The sequence below is a fragment of the Nannospalax galili genome, unplaced genomic scaffold (genome assembly GCF_000622305.1).
Source record: "Nannospalax galili isolate Female #2095 unplaced genomic scaffold, S.galili_v1.0 scaffold918, whole genome shotgun sequence".
Classification (NCBI taxonomy): Eukaryota; Metazoa; Chordata; class Mammalia; order Rodentia; family Spalacidae; genus Nannospalax; species Nannospalax galili.
Genome location: NW_008343216.1, coordinates 3,162,089 through 3,178,772, shown reverse-complemented (window position 1 = coordinate 3,178,772; position 16,684 = coordinate 3,162,089).

The following is a 16,684-nucleotide window of genomic DNA, read 5'->3' as shown; positions in this document are numbered from 1 at the left end:
ATAAAAAATGCTTTTAGCATTCTCCAGAACCTATGTAATCAAATGATAATATTCTTTCATTAAATGCATCAAGGAATTACAGTCCTTACCTGGTTAGTTTGTAGGTCCTTCAGATTTTCTGGATGAAATAACTGACTGTGCGTGTAACCAATGAAACTGAACTGAAAAGCTGATTAAGGGCACTTACTTAATGCAAAGCCACTCACTGAATATTCATATGATGCCTGTGTTTATGCAAATTAAAGCAAAAGAAAGCCCAAGGGGATTGGTTGCCATAGCCCACAAATACTGTGTGCAGCAGAAAATATAGAGAATAGTGACAAATAAATCTTGAAATTCATAGCTTTGGAGCAACAAAGAAGAAATAGTAAAATATTTAAAAGGCTAGGTGAATTACAGTTTTAAAGTGTCTTATTTAATCATATTACATTGGAACTACTGGTTATTTCTACCACATAATGATCTATAATTACCTTAATGTCAAAAGATAGCATCACTTGTGTTTGTCAGCTTTGTTTATCCCACAACCATTATATGAACGGATCCCAGAAGCACAGGAGAGTAAAGAAACAATTATAATAAAAATATAATTTAAGATATTAACCAAACATAAGACCACTGTGTCCCTATGTTAAGGGTTTCATTCTTGAACCTTCAGTGGTAAAATCTAGTACTAAGAAGCAGGTAGCACAAGACCTCTAACATAATATTGAGATCTTTGCGTCTTAATATTTATAGGTCTCTGCAGCATTTGAAATGCAGATGATTTTGTGTTAGACGAGAAATTGAAACTTTTGGCCAAAAAAGATTCTGGAGCAGAAGTTTCAAATTTGAAACCCAAATATAATAATACTGTCTGAAATGCATGCTAACATGTAATGTCCCAATAACAAAAAAGAATATGTGTATGTATACATAAAACAATATACATGTGTATATATGTGTTTGTATATATGAATGATATGATATGATATGAAAATAGAAAGTAAACTATTTGGGAAGTTAAAGAAGGGACGGGGGAAAAGGTGAATGTAATAGGGAGTGAATATATTTAGAGTACATGATCTATCTGAAAAAAGTGTCATAATGAAACCAACTGGTTTGCACAACAAATATATCCTCATAAAACAGTTTTACAATTTGAATCCTCATAGCTATGTGACAATTGATGATATGAGGCATTGAGATAACTCATTATATTAAATTATACAGTGTGGGTCAGGAGAGATGGCTCAGTGGTTGAGAGTGCTTATTGAACTTATAAAGGACTGGAATTCAGTCTCCAGCATCAACATCCAACTGTTCATAACTACCTGCAATTCTAGATACAAGAGATCTGATGTCCTCTTCTTCCCCTTTACTTCCATGGTCCCCTGTATGTCCTTTCCTCCTCCATTCCCAGTTGAACACCCCCATTATCCCCACTTCCCCCTAGGGAACATCTGTTGTTACTATTCCCCTAATCTTGACTTTTTATTTTCCTTAACCTCTGTGCTTCCTTTCCATTTTCCTGGCTCCTGATATTGTATCAGGATATATACTCACAAGGATTTGGTGCTAAGATACACAAATGAGGAAGATACATTTATTGCTTTTGTGAGTCTGTGTTACTTCACTTAATATAACAGTTTCTAGTCCCTCCACATACCAGGAAATTTCACAATTTCTTCTTTTCTTACCACTGAGTAGAAATCCATTGTGTAAATATACCACATTTTCATTATCAATGCATCAGTTGAGGTACATTTAGGTTGTTTCTGTTTCTTGGTTGTTTTGAAAAGAGCAGGAACAAATATGGATACACAGGCATCTCTACAGCAGAATGAATCCTTTGGGTATTTGCCAAGGAGTGGTATAACAAGATCAAATGGTAGATTCAGTTTTAGTTTTTTAAGAGTTCACCACACTGCCTTCCATAGTGGTTATACGAGTTTGCATTCCCACTAGCAGTGAAGGAGTGTTCCCCTTTCTCCACATCCCCTCCAGCATTTATGTTTTGTTCTCTTGATCTTAGCCAGTCTGACTGGGATAAGATGAAATCTTAAAGTGGTTTTGGTCTGCATTTCTCTAATTACTAAGGCTGTTAAGCACTTTTGGGGAGTTTCTTTGCTATTTTTATTTCTTCATTTGAAAATTCTCTGTTCAGGTCCTTAGCCCATGTTTTTATTGGGCCATTTATTTCCTTGTTTCTTTGTTTCTTGTGTTCTTTGTATTTCTGGATATTAATCCTCTGTTGAATGTGTAGCAGGTGAAGATTTTCTCCAAGTGGGTTTCTTCTTCATTTCCTTGGTTGTTTCTTTTGCTGTATAGAAAGAAGCTTTTAGTTTAATGAGATCCCACTTGCTGATTATTGATCCAAATACCTGAGCAAATGATGTCCAATTTAGAAAGTTCTTTGCTATACCCATATCTTTTAGCATAATGCTTAAGTTTTTTTCTAGCAGAGTCAGAGTTTCAAGTTTCATATTAAAGTCTTTGATCCATTTGGAGTTTTTGGAGTTGAATTTGTGCAGGGTAAAAGATAAGGGTCTAATTTCATTCTTCTACAGGTGGAGATATAGTTTTACCCAGCACCATTTGTTGAAGATGCTGGCTTTCCACCATTGAGTGTTCTTGGCACCTTTGTCCAATATCAGGTGTCTGAAATTGCATGCATTCATGTTTGTGTCTTCTACTGTGTTCCATTGATCTATGTGTCTGGTTCTGTGCCAATAGTATGCTGTTTTTATGACTATAGCTCTATAATATACTTTCAGATGTGGTATGGTGATCATTTTGCCCAAGATTGCTTTGGCTATCTGAGGTCTTTTGTGATTCCATATGAATTTTAAATATTTTTTGTAGCTATGTGATGAATGTCATAGAGATTTTGGTTAGTATTGCATTGAATCTATAGATTGCTTTTGATAAGATGGTTATTTTCACACTACAAATTCTACCAGTCCATGAACATGGTAGGTCTTTCCATTTCCTGGTATCTTCTATCTCTATCTTGAATGATTCAAAAATTTTCATTGTACAGGTCTTTAATGTCTTTGATTAGGCTTATTTCTAAATATTTTTAATTAATTTATGGAAGTTTTCTTCCATAATCCTTTTGAAGATCTGGTAAATGTCATTGGCCTGAGATTCTTCTCCTTTCTGTATGCCTATGATGCATAGATTTGGCCTTTTCATGGTATTCCATATTTCTTTGGGGTCTTTTGTTGTTATTCTTTGTATGTATTTAATTTTAGAATGTTTTTATTATTCCAAAGACAGGCAATTTTTAACACATTTTTCCAGAAATAACTTTAAGCAGGTTACATAAAAGTATATACAATGAAATTTAAGGGGCTAGGAATAAGAAATCAAAGACCAAAGGATTTCCCAACATGGGTCAACTTTGGTGGAATAATAAGGTTTCCATCTGTCCTTTTTTTGTGCTTGCTAACAAAGCATATGGTGGGGGGTTATTTACAGAAGAGTGCCCCCTCCCCATTTATAGTGGCACCGGAAAATCCATATTCAAATATAGATCCTGTGACTTCCCAACAGCTACACAAAATGGTAAGAAAGGTGCTTCATTCTTAGCTTATATATCCTTACCCCCTCCCCCACATGCAGCTAAGTTCAACTGATTGAGTGGAAAGGATAACTGACTCTCCCCTAACTCCTTGATGAGCATGGGAAGAAGGTGTGACTATAGTTTGCCAGCATAGTGGTCAGATGATACTTTTAGGTAACACTCCACCCCTTCCTTCAGCTCTTACATTCTTTCCTCCAACCTCTTCAGTAAAAGTCCCTGATCCTTGGAGGGGGTGATAGGTGTGGGATGATCTTCCTCCCATTGTGGCAAGGGACTGAACTTCTGGGTCTCTGCGTCATCTGTTTTCCATGGGCTGTTTCAGTGGGACTTCATCTACTATAAAAACACAAATAGTGGGACTGGGGAAATGGTTCAGTGGTTAAGAGCACTGAATGCTCTTGCAGAGGACCCGAGCTTGATTCCTAGCACCCACATGGCTACTAACAACCATCTGTAACTCCAGTTCCAGGGGATCTAATGTCCTCTTCTGACCTCCGCTGAGATTGCACAACACGGGTGCACCAACCTACATGCAGGCAATATGCTCATATGCACAAAATCTATATAATAAAAAATATTTAAAAACACAAACAGCAAGAAGCAAGACTAAACAGTGACTGCTATAATAACTTAACTTATGGGCATAAACACAAATGCTTGGAGTACTTAAGCAGGCACATCACATTCATCTAACAAAACAAGGGCAGTGGCTTCCCTACTGGTGTCTATATCCTCTCTTGCCACAGGGGGTTGGCCTGTTCTACAGTATCAGATGTGTGTTCCACCCCTAGGAGTGGGCATTATATCCAATCGAAAATTTTCTGGTTGTACATACACTGGACATACCATTATTGCACCAGTAGGAACATCTGTTTGGCATGTTGATAGTGCAGCACACAGGGTCTGTCACAGAATTATAGGGGACAATTCTCCCCCAGACATCTGCATATCACCTTCTGGTAGTATGAAAGCCACCCATCTAGTGGCACTTAGAGCTATAAACTTCCCTCTTAAGACTGCTTTTAAAGTGTCTCAGAAGTTTTGTTGTGTTGTATTGTCCTTTTTGTTGAATTCCAGGAATATTTTTTTTTCCTTAATTTCTCCTTTGACCCACTCATCATTCAGGAGTGTGTTTTTTAATCTCCATGAGCTTGTATAGTGACTAGGGCTTCTTCCCATGTTGATTTTAAGCTTTAGTGCATTGTGGTCTGATAGAATGCATGGAATTATTTCAGTGTTTTGTATTTGTTGAAGTTTGTTTTGTGCCCCAGTATGTGGTCAATTTTTGAAAAAGTTCCATGGGGTGATGAATAGAAAGCATATTCTTTGGCACTTGGGTGGAATATTCAGAAGATGTCTGTTAGGTCCATTTGATGTATGGTATCATTTACTTCAGGCATCTCTCTGTTTATTCTTTGTCTGGTTGACCTGTCTAGTGGAGATAGTGGGGTACTTAAGTCACCTACTAAGTTGGGGTTAATCTGTGACTTAAAGTCCTTTAGTGTTGTTTTTATGAATTTGGGTGTACCAGTGTTTGGCACATATATGTAAATGATTGTAATATCTTCTTGGGTAATTGTTCCTTTGATCAGAATGAAGTGACCCTTTTTATCTCTTCTGATTAGTTTTAGTTTGAAGTCTATTTTTTCATATATAAGAATTGCAATCCCTGCTTGTTTCTTAGTGCCATTTGCTTGAAAGATTCTTTTCCATCCTTATGCCTTAAGGTACTGCCTGTCCTTGAAGGTGAGATGGGTTTCTTACAGGCAACAAAAATATGGATTCTGTTTCTTAATCCATTCAACTAGCTTGTGTCTTTTGACTGGGGAGTTCAGTCCATTAATATATAAGGTTATTATTGAAAGATGTGTATTGGTTGTCATCACTTTGATTACTGTTTGCATTATTTGTCTAATTTTGTGTTTTCACAAATATACCTTCATTTAGTTTCTTTCTGTTGCCCCTGGGGTGTAGTTGCTCCTTTCTCCTTTCTTTGTATTGATTCAAGCATTCCTTGAAAGGCAGGTTTTGTGGACATGTATTTGTTCAGCCTATTTGTGTCATGGAAGATTTTTTTTCCCCTTTAAACTATAATAAACATTTTTTCTGGGTAAAGTATTCTGGATTGGCATCTCTGGTCATTTAGAACTGGAACTACCTTGGTCCAGGCTCTTCTGGCTTTCACAGTTTGCATTGATAAGTCAGCTGTAATTCTGATGGGCTTTCCTCTTTATGTGAGTGGTTTTTCTTTTGCTGCTTTTAGTATTCTCTTTGTTCTGTACATTTAGTGTTTTTATTATTATATGCCATGGGGAGTTTCTTTTCTGGTCCTGCCTATTGGTGTTCTATGTGCTTCTTGTATTTGTATGGGGATGTCTCTCCTTAATTTTGGGAAATTCTCTTCCAAAATCCTGTTTAAGATCTGGTCAAAACCTTCTCCATCCTCTATGCCTATGATATGTAGATTTTGTCTTTTCATGATGTCCCACATCACCTGCATATTCCATTCCTGTTTTTTTTTCTAATTTTCATAATCTTTGCTTTAGCAGTCCAATTCTTCAACTTTATCCTCCAATGTTGATATTCTGTTTTCCATTTCATACATTCTAGTGGTGAGGCTTTCTCCTGTTGTTTCAAGTTGGCTTATTGGGTTTTTCACTTTCTTCCTCATTTCAGCCTGAGTTTTCTTCAATGTTTCTGTCTCTTTTGTGAATTCAGTCAGAAGTTTGTCCTTATCTTCTTTCAGTTCTTTAATTTGTTTGTATGTTCTTTAAATTCATTGAATTCCTTGATCATGTTTATGATTGTTCTTTTAAATTCTGTGTCCTGGGTTATCTGTAGGGGGTTCTCCTTATAGAACGCTTCTACAGGACTGGTGGAGTTTGGTGGGAACATAATTCTTTTGTTTTCCATATTATTTTTTTGGTGTTGGGATTTTGGCATGTGGATTTCTTTTGTTGTTTGTGATTCAAGTATGAAACTCAAGTCTTCTTTTCTTGAATTGAAGTTTGCTTCTGTTTGTATTATTGGTGTGCCTTGGTTGTCTTCTTATTGGGTATGTAAAGTTGGTTGGTTTAGGTTTCAGGCTCTCTCAGATTTTATTTTGGAGGGAATTGATGGCTTCAGATTGGCTACTCAGGAGCTCCCATAGAAGCCCAAATCAGGCTCCAGTCAGTTACACTCATGTTTCCTTCCAATGTTTGGAACTCTACTGGCCGGTACACACAATTTAGGAAGCTTGCTAAGGGGAGGCCCGAATTTGGCCCTCAGGCTGTCTGCTGAATTCTCAGCCCCTATACCAGGCAGAGGCCAGACCAGGCACTTTTAGGTCATCTGTTAAGTTCTCAGTCCTACCTTACTGTAGGGCAGGGAGATCTACCCCTGGGGATTTGGGAGGGGGCTCATGTAATCCTAGTAAGCAGGTTGGGTATGGCACAATTTGGGGAAGCTTTGGGGAAGCTCACCACTACATGAGGCTGGATCCAAGTGCTCTCAGGAAGTCTGCTGAGGTCTCAACCCCAACATCAGGCAGAGGCCAGATCAGGCACTCTCAGGCCATCTGCTAAAGTCTCAGCCCTACCCTACTCCCAATTCTTTGTTTTAACATTTTTTATAGTCTTTGCTTAAGGAGTTCAGTTTTTCAACTTTGTCATCCTGTCTTAATATTCTGTCTTGTGTATCATTCATTCTGTTTGTGAGGCTTTCTCCTCTTGTTTCAGATTGGCTTAGTGTGTTTTCAATTCCATCTTCATTTCAGCTTATGTTTTCTTCAAAATTTCTATCACTCTTGTGAATTTACTTTCAAGTCCTGGATTGTTTTTGTTATTTCACTCAGTTGCACATTTGTGTTTTCTTGATCTTCAGTCATGAGTTTATGCCTATCCTCTTTGAGGTCTTTGAGTTGTTGATGTGTTAAGTTCTTTGATCATATTTATGATTGTTCTTTTAAATTCTATGTTACAGGGTTCCTCAGGGTGTTTCTCATTGTAGTACACTTCTGTAGGACTGGTGGGTTTTGTTGGGGCCGTATTCCCTTGGTTTTTCAATTATTTTTGTTTTTGCTTTGCTGTTTGGGTATATGGATGTATTGTTGGTTGTGTGTCTGATAGGAAATTCTATTTTTCCTTTGTTTAGTTGAAGTTTGATTCTGTTTATATGTTGATGTAGCTTGGTTGCTTTTTGTTCAGGTATGAAAAGTTAGTTGGCATGTGTTTCAAGTTCTTAGAAGGAATAGGCTTGTCTGAGTAGTAGGTGGGTCTGTGATAGGCAGATCAGGAAGGGGGCAAGGACTAGACAGGGGATCAGACAGCCTGTTGAGGTTCTATCAAATGAAGCTAAAGAATTGACCTAGTGTGGATGCAAAGGATCAGGACACAGTAGGCAGGTTTGGACTAAGAATATAGTCTAGAAATCTGGGGTGGAAGGAGCAGGAGCAAACCTGGGCCCAAGACTAGAATAGGGACACAGTGCAGGGAAGAGAGTGGAGCTGTTCAGGCTACAAGGCTATCAAGGTTTATTGGGTGGTTTCTGTTTTACCAGGTTGGTAGGCAGGTCTGAGGCAGGCAGATCAAGAGGCTAAGGGAAAGCTGGGGGTGGACACACCCTATGGAGGGTCTAACAAACTAAACTAGAGGCTAGTCTGGGCTAGGAAGCTAACCTGAGGCAAAAGAGCAGGAGCTGGCCTGAGTCTAAGGTTAGAAGAGGGACAGAGTTCAGGGAAAGAGCGGAGATGCTTAGACTGCAGGGGAATCAAGAGACTCCAAGAACTTTTGAGACAAAAAGTAAAGCAACTCATGTACAAGTGCTACACTGATAAATACTATGAATTGTTTATATATTTTGTGTTATTCCTAAACATTCTTTATCTAGAAGATATTTTTAAAAATATTTCTCTGTTGTACCTTATCTTTGACCACTTACAACTTTCATGGCTGAGGTTATTTTTACTCAGGTTGCTCATTGTGTTTCCATGAGAATAATCTTCACAGATGTTTATTTATGTTTATATAGACATAGTGTCCTTAAATGTATTACATGTGTTCATTGGAATTCGTGTCTGTAAGATTGTCTTTTGCTATATTCCATATTTGACTTAAAACAATGAAATTCCCATATCCAGAATTAATAATGAGCTTAGCAAAAATTTAGGAGCTGAATTTATATTGTTGCGTATTGTTTCTTTCTTTTTAAATATTATAATCTATTACAAAATTCATATTCATATTAAAATTAATGGATTACAAATAGTAAATCTCCCTTCCTTATCATGCAATTCATTTTTAATTGACTTAATATACAGTACAAAGATAGACTGGTTATTCATAAAGATTTTAATTAAAGAATCTTAAAAGCGTCTAGGAAAAATGTTAGGTTAATATGCAAACAGCTGACATTCGTTAAGATTCTTTTTTGAAAAAATAATTTTTAAACATCAAAAATTTTCAGCTTTCAAATTAAAATCTAAACATATTTTTATCAAAGCTATCCATTGCCCAATTAAGCTTGCCTGTGATTTTGTTCGCAATGAAGCTAAGATTTCCTTCAGAAAGACATTTCTGTATTCAAAGAAAATATAGGAAACATACACACTCTCTCCTCAAATGAACTGCCAGAGGAAAATGTAAGTGGGTATCATTGATGTCATCCTTTGTCCAATTCCTGATATCATTAGTGAGAATTTTCTTTACCTTTCTTGGACTGAATCTCTTAATCTCTGGCCTTTGTACAACTCCAGTACTTCTGACAACTTTAAAATATTTATAAGCCAAATCCAAACTGCTCTAGGCCATGGTTGCCTCACATCTCTCATCTTAGGTATCTGAGCAAGGCAAGAGCAGCTTAGTCTACAGAGTGGATTCGGTAAAAATCAAAATATCCTACTCCAGATGAAATAACCAATGCTTCTGAGATTGAGCTAGCAGCCTGAATTATGGATTCATGGTTTCCAGATTCATAACCTATTCGGGTTTTTACTCCACAGTCTCAACAAAATCGTAAAGTGCTATTAATAAATATTTATCAGGGTTTAATAAAGAGATAAAGTTGAGCACATTTCCCTTTTATGTTTGAATGCTGAGACTCTTAAGTCAACTCATTGTGCTTTACGTAAACCAATCAAAAAAAGTGAATGAATACATAAAGACAACCTAATCTTTATCAATCAGTCGATTAGGTGAAGCTGGTAATCCATTTTCTCAAATATAATTTTTTTCTTTAATAGTTTTAACTAAAATTAATCATTAATATTTAACAATATCAGATTATATAGAATTTTCAATTTCTCTTAGGAAATTAGAAGCTGTGTTGTATGTTCTGAGCTGACATTCACATAAAGTAAAAAACCCTGGGAGGCAGGTAGGGAAGGTGTCTCCAAAGTGTGTTCTGGGCTCTTCCTATGCCAGAAATCCTCACTAGATAATTCTTTCTCATATTCTATCTGGATGTTTGTATTTGAATGAAAGTTGTGAAAGTTCTAAGTTTTGAGACACTTTTAAATCCACTGTATGTCTGACTCATATTTCTTAATTAAAGTTTTAATTTGGCATACAAAGAGGAGTTTCATTATGACATTTTAATGCATGTACATGAATATACTTTGCTCTTGTTTATTTCCTCTTCCAATGCCCCCTCTAGTCCCTTAGTCTACTTCTTGCTGGTCCCCTTCTCTTCACATACTCCCCTATCTGCCTTCATGTCTTGTGGTTCCATTACCCTCTTGCTCTCCTCCTTCCCCTCCCTTAATATCTTCTCCTCCCCTCAGGATTTCCTTTCTGGTTTTGTCAAACACACACACACACACACACACACACACACACACACACATATCTAGTAGGTACATTATTGACTGTAACCAATGTCCATTTTATTATTAACTTCAAAGAGAGTCACTGAGTTCTTCTTTATCTTCTTGTCTCAACTTTCCAATACCTGAATCCCCAATGGTTTTATCAAGGGTCACAGCTACCTCACTGACCTAACATCATCTCTCTGGTTTGGAAAGGTGGAGGCAAAAGAAAAGACAATACTTATGAGACACTCTTGATGACTGCCTCATTCTCTCTTTCATGTGGACCTAGCTTAAAAATAAGATTAGAGCCACAGAGATCCATATAAACTTCTGCCAAGAGGCTTTGTGATCCTCCTGTCCAATCAGAAGAATGTTATTATAATAGGGAACCTACTCTGCCACTCTCAACTACAATATAATAAGCTGTTGGTTTGGATTATAATAACTTTCCCCCTCTTAATCTTTAGCAAGCTTTGCCCATTAGAGTTAGCAAGTACACCTAGAGTTAGATCACATATCATTCTTTAGTAAAACCAATAAAACCATTTGCTAGACAGCTAGATATTTGGGGGGGGTAGATTTGGTTTGGCTTGGCTTGGTTTTTTGAGAGAGAATCTCCCTGTAGCTCCAGCTTGCCTGGAACTCACTATGTAGACCAGGTTGCCCTGTATCACACAAAGATCTGCCTGCCTCTGCCTTCCCATTGTTGGGATTAAAGGCATACACCATCACACCCGAGCTTTGCTAGATATTTTTAAGATACTATTTTCAGAAGAATAAAACATTTAAAATCAACTCGAGTTGATGCTTATTGATGCTTATTGAAGTACTATTTGCAATAGCTAAGTTATAGAACCAATATAAGTGTTCCATAGCACAGGAGTGCATAAAGAAAATGTGGTTTATATAAATATTGAATGTTTTTCAGCCATAAAGAAAAACAAAGTTATGCTATTTTCAGGAAAATAGATGAAACTGAAGATAAAGCATATTAAATGAACTAAGTCACTATCAAAAATACAAATATCAGACTGGAGAGATGGCGCTGCAGTTAAGATCACTGACTGCTCTTTTGAAGGATCTGAGTTTAATTCCCACCACCCATATGGTGGCTAACAATTGTCCATAACTCCAGTTCCAGGGGAACTCAACCCCTCTTCTGACCTCCCCAGGCATTGCATGATATGGGTGCACTTACATATCTGCAGGTAATACACTCATACACATAAAATTTAAGTGAATAAATAAGTAACAAATAAATGCAAATATCACATTTCTTTTCTCTCACTTGTGAGTAATACATTTTACAGATACATAAAATCATGTTTGTGATGATAATGTGAAAGTTGATAAATGATTTGGGAAACAAAGGGGACTAAGAGGAGGGGGTAAGCTGGGGAAGAGGAGGGTAGTGGAGTATTAGGGGATATACACAAAGTGCATTATACACTTGCATGAAAATGGCCTTGGGTAACCCTGAATAATAATAAAGAACTTACCAAGTCTTTCTCTCTTCTTTATGATCTTTAATGGTCCTACTTTGTTTAATAGAATCTCAGACCATCTTTTAAATCTTTGGCTATCTGCTGTTAATGTCTGTACATTAAATACAAATTGGCCAGTCATTCTACTTTTGCTACATAACTTCATTCTAGACAATCTTTTCCTCTCCCATGATAAGTGCTATTCTGTTTAACATCTAAATACAGTATTTTGGCATGGAAATACAAATCTGATCTTTTTAACTGTTGGAACACCCATCAACTCAAAAAATTGAGAACAACTTGCTCCAGTTCATAAAGATCACTCAACATCATAATGAACTAGTAAACTCTTTTCCTGGTTTTCCATTTCTAGCACAAACTGTGTGTGTGTGTGTGTGTGTGTGTGTGTGTGTGTGTGTGTGTAATGTTATAAATTCACAAATAATTCAGCCCCCCAATGGTCCCTATGATCTTCCTTACAAAGCTATTATCCATTAAGAAATAAATTAGTTTACAGAGTTTCTTAAACTTTACCCTTTGGTTTAAACCTCATTATTGTCTCCCAGGATTCTGTATGTGCCTCCTGTTTCTACAAAGGCAATTTGTGTTCCTCGAAGTACTTATGCAGATTTTCTTTCTTCTTCTTCTTTTTTTTTTTTTTTTTTTTTTTTTTTTTTTTTTTTTGCATCTTCTCTAGAGTTAGAGAAGTTGCATAGGTCAACAAGCTTTTCTCTAGATATGTATCTAAGAGTACAGAAGAATTGGAGGACCCTGGGTCTCAGAGATTCTCTGAACATCTTCCAATAGTTTTGCTTCTTTCCTCTCCTGGGCCTAACCTGCAGTTTGAAAAGTAAGAAAAGTACTACAAATAACAACCCACATGCAAGGTGCTACAAAAATGATTGAACTCGTGCTAAAAAGACTTATAATAATAACTAGCAGTCTGATCTCTCAGGATTCTGGATTGCATGATACCATGTCAGGGCTACATTCCATAATCCTTACGCCATATCACCATGTAATAGAGTACTGTTTTGAAGAGGCACTATTAGGAAAGAAGAGAGGCCAGGTGAGGGGAGAGGGTGAGTAAGAGTGGACATTGGATGGAGGTATGAATAAAATACAGTTTACAGACATTTGAAAAATGACAAAGAAACATTTTCATAAGTGATAATAAGCTACCTGCTGGTTTCAATAAAAATTTGAGTTTATCCCAAATAATAAACTAAACAATTATTTTAAATAATAATTAGACTTTGGAGACAATTGCTCATTCTTATTTCTCTCCTACTTTCTTAATTTCCTTTTAAGACAGTTCTCCAAAGTTTATACTTGGCTATATTCTGCCAATTTGTATAAAACTATGATCTCTAACTGTTTAATGTCCTTAACAAAGTGGCTTCTAAATGGAAGTATTAGGTGGTTATGTGTATTGTGATAATGGAGAGTTCTCATGTAAGCTCCAGGTGGTAGAGTGAAGAAATGTTTATCCTCACAAGCATCTTAATTTTTCTCATGAATTGCCTTATCACTAAATGATTTGCTCATCTCCAAAATGGTAGTTTAAAAATTGGTCTCTTAGACCTTTGATTTTAAAACTCATTCTGAGTGACTACAATAATTTCAGCTCCTTCAAGGAATCACTGCCAGAACCTGGTAGGAACAGCACCTTCAGTTCCTTCTTATGATGAATTCACCAGGAAAATGAAAATGTCAGGAATTCCAAACGCACATATACTAACTCTAGCTCCAAAAATAAAAGTGGGGATTCCATGAGGACTGTCCTGAGAAAGAACCCTACCTAAAGTCCTAGAGTGAAATATCCAAAGTCCTAACACAAGACTATTCCCTGTACCTAACATATTCCTACTTACTAAATACAAATCTGTTTCATCTGTTAAAGAACACAGGTCTTTCCCTGTACTGTACTGTCTTCCTGAAGCTCTCATTTTCCTCCTTCAACCCCTTGGGACTAAATACATACTGTTTGTTTAACTTGTGTTACACAATGCTTCCATCACACAACTGGTACCAGTTTATGTGGCAAAATAAAAACTTGTGTGTTTCCTATGAGCATGTAAGGTAGATCTACCATGCACAGGTTGTTAAAACTCTAGAAGTTTATGAACCTCTCGTTTGCTGTAAAAACTTGGCATTTAAAGCCTGCTTAATGTAGCAAGTATCCACCTCCTGATATCAAAAATAAATGCAAATCAGAAGCTGGGCGTGGTGGTACATGCCTTTAATCCCAGCACTCGGGAGGCAGAGGCAGGCATCTCTGTGAATTCACAGCCAGTCTGGTCTACGTAGCAAGTCCCAGGACAGCTGGAGCTACAGGGAGACCCTATCTCAAAAAGACCAAAAAAAAAAAAATGCAAATCTTAGATTGACTTTGTAAGAAAGCAGGAGCATTTTAAAATAAAACTTGAACTAAAGGAGGGAATAAAATATACTTAGTGTTTACAAAAATGCAGTTCAATGCATGTAGACCTCTCTACATGCATTTGTTTGTGCCTTAGAAATCTCCCCATATAAATTATCTATTGGATTTAGTTTTACATGTCCCTAATGTTTATTATTACGTGCTTGAATTTTGAAAATTATTACTTGTAATTTGTACTTTTTATCAATATCTTTCATTATCCCCTTTAATCCCCTTCATCTTGTGATGCATTTACTATAGTATAACAATATACTTTGCACGGTTTATGTCTGGACACATTTAGTAATCTCAATAGTCATATATGCTAGGAAATGTTACCGTCTTCTCTTTATAAATGAAGAGCTAGATGCTCAAAGAAGTCACATCAGGAATTTGCTTTCTAATGCAAGTATTATGACTCCAAATTCCACACTCATGACCACTATAGGCAGCTTTCTCCTTGTTGTTATCTTTGAAAATTAGTTGTTTTAATCTTTAAGTGTTTTATGGGAAACTGCCTGTGAACAATATAAAATGTCTTCTTTCAAATTACATTCAAAATATTTTTAAAAGTAGCCATTTCATCTCAACAATTTTAACAGTGACAAAAGAATCTGGTCACACAAATTATACTTAAACAAAAAAGCAATAAAACTAGCATGAAAGATTTCTAAAATATATGTTGACCTATACAGTTTAAAATAACTCATGTTCTCAAATGGTCAGCATGACTTGAAATAAGCCAGACAAAGAAAGAAAACTTCTCTTATATGTGGATTATAAAGAAAGAAATTAAAAAGGCCAACCTGAAATCAGTAGATGAACTACTATGGTACAATACAGGGACTGGGGAGGGAGAGAAGGGAAAGAAAGGATCATAGGGAGGGTGGGTACAAGCAAAGCACCAATATGTCTACACAGAAATGTCACAATGAAATCTATTAATATGCACAATTAATGTGCATTAGTAATTATAATTAAAAAAGCCCTCAAAAGAAAAATCAGATAGCAATGGAGTTGCATCAAATGCAAATTTAACTTCTGCAGACTTAATGATTATTTGTAAGAGGAAAAAAGAGAGTAAGATATAAATAACTAGGAATAATGTGGTTGATTCTGCCTGCCATTCTGTTCAAAGAGCAGATGCATTAGGATAGGGAGAGCTAGTCTCTGTTAGCTTTGCATTCCTCAGCATGTAAACACACCGCTATAGTGAATATATTTTGAAAGAAGAATCATGGTGTCTTCCTCTTTTGGTAAAGCCACAGTAGGTACTTTCAAAAACAGAAACATGTGAAGCCAACCAAGGAAGCCTTTATCATGAAATTAATGCAGCTGAATTTTGGGGTTCCTGTATTAATTGCCATGCTATGATAAAACACCATGACCAAGGCAACTTATAGAAAGAAGAATTTATTTGGCTTACAATTCTAGGGGGATTAGAGACCATAATTGTGGAGGAGGCATGGTGGCAAAGGTGGCCAGAGTAGAAAACTTAGTAATCACATCTTCGAGCAGGCACAGGAAGCCAAGAGTGACTGGAAATCTTGCAAGGCTTAAGAACTCTCAAAGCCCACCCCCAGCGACATGCTTTCTCCAGCAAGCCTACACTACCTAAAAACCTCTTCAAACAGCACCACTGACTGTGGATAAAATGTCCAAATACTTGGAACATGAGGGGCATTCTCTTTCATACCAACCCACTCTACTCCCTGATCCCCATAGCCTCATGACCATGTGAACTGCAAAATGCATTTTAGCTCATCTTCAAAAATCCCCATCTTTAACAGTCTCAATGCTATTCAAAAGTCCAGAATACAAGATCTCTTCTGAGATTCAAAGCAATCTATTTATTGAAAGACCTGTAAAATCAAAAGACAAATTATAAACTTCCAATAGCCAATGGAACTGAGCACACATTCCTTTTCCAAAAGGGAAGAATGGGGGCATATTAAGGAAATACTAGACCAAAAAATGACTAAAAACCAGAAGGGCAAACAGCAAATCCAGTAGCACCATAGCCAACTTCTGAGACTTTACTTCCAAAAGGCTTAGATGGCTCAGCCCCTCCAGCTTTGCTGTGTACAACATATATCTCTCTCTTCAGCTGGTACCACACAGCTCTCCTTGGCAGATGTCTCACAGCTCTAGCATCTTCAGCACCCTGGTGTCTCTACCAACCAGGCTTCAACTTCACAGCTTCATGCAATGGCCTGTCAGGGCCTTTTGGCCTGTCAGGTCCTTCTTCATGCAGGGATATCCCTGCTGTGCACTGCCTAGACTCTCTGAAACTTCAGAGGAAGAACCAATGACCCCTTCCCTCCTTGTAGCTTTCATGCCTCTATCTTTCATGACTGTAAAGCCAGCACCATGTGAACAATACCGCCAAAGTCAGCTGCCAGCCTGTATGGATCCTGGCCTGC